Source organism: Zingiber officinale, chromosome 6B (genome assembly GCF_018446385.1).
Source record: "Zingiber officinale cultivar Zhangliang chromosome 6B, Zo_v1.1, whole genome shotgun sequence".
NCBI lineage: Eukaryota > Viridiplantae > Streptophyta > Magnoliopsida > Zingiberales > Zingiberaceae > Zingiber > Zingiber officinale.
In genome coordinates, this window is record NC_055996.1 from 8,695,583 (window position 1) to 8,696,780 (window position 1,198).

Here is a 1,198-nt window from a genome sequence, read left to right on the forward strand (position 1 = left end):
CTTCCGTTGCTTCGTCATCCTGCCCGATTGCTCTAAAGGAATCATCAATGCATGTGAATGCAATACAATCAATAGTTTACAACACAATGAATGCATAGGATCAATACAATATAGAGGAAACACCTATGCCTAAAGTTCAGAAAATGTATGATATGTTGAAGGCTAGTGAGAGAGAATTGTGAAAAGGCATTCCTTCTGTCCATTCTCAACTATCAGCTACTACAAGATTACTGAACATGAAAACAGAACATTATTTCTTTGAATGATATAATGATGAAATGTGTCAATTGATGTCAGAATTGCTTCCCGCTGATAACTGCATGACTGATAGCTTCTACAATACAAGGAAATTGATTAGAAATTTGAGTTTGTCAGTAGAGAAGATTCATTGTTGTATCAATAATTGCATGATCTTTTAGAATGAAGATAATGACCTAATGGAATGTAGAATGTGTAATTACCCTCATTATATGCAGAGTAGTCTCATGTCTGGAAAGAAGGAGAAAAATATTCCCTTAAAAGTCATGTATTACTTCCCGTTAACTACTAGGCTCCAATGCTTGTATGCATCTACCGCAACAAGTCACATGAGGTGACATCAAAACCATGTACACGAAGGAGATATAATGTGTCATTCTTGTGACTCACCAACGTGAAAACTGTTAGGACCAAAAGTAGCTAGAGGGGGGGTGAATAGCTCGTCGCGTGCTCGTCGCTCGGCGTGGCTTGTTTCTTCAAGGATATGCAGCGGAAAATAACAGAAACAAACACACAACGCTAACAAGGTTGGTTTACTTGGTATCCACCTCACAAGAGGTGACTAATCCAAGGATCCACACCACGCACGCACCCTCCACTATGAAAACACTCCTTTTCGGTAACTACCGAGGGCGGAGAAGCCCTACAAGACTCTCAGTACAAGAAGAAAGGAAAGGGAAACAAAACACAAGCGCAAAGCTTACAATGAGTACAGAAAACCCTAACCCTAGCTTCTCTTCTTGCCTTTGATCCGCCTCTTGACTTGGAAAGCTTCCAAGATCCTTCAAGAACTGGCGATCTGATCTTTGAGAGCGCTGTGGAGAAGTTGGCGAGAGATCTGGAATGAATCGGAGAAGTGATACCGAAGACAACGTCCGCCTGCGGCTATAAACCCGACGCAACGGTCGGATCCCGATCGATTCGAATGTTCCCAATCGAT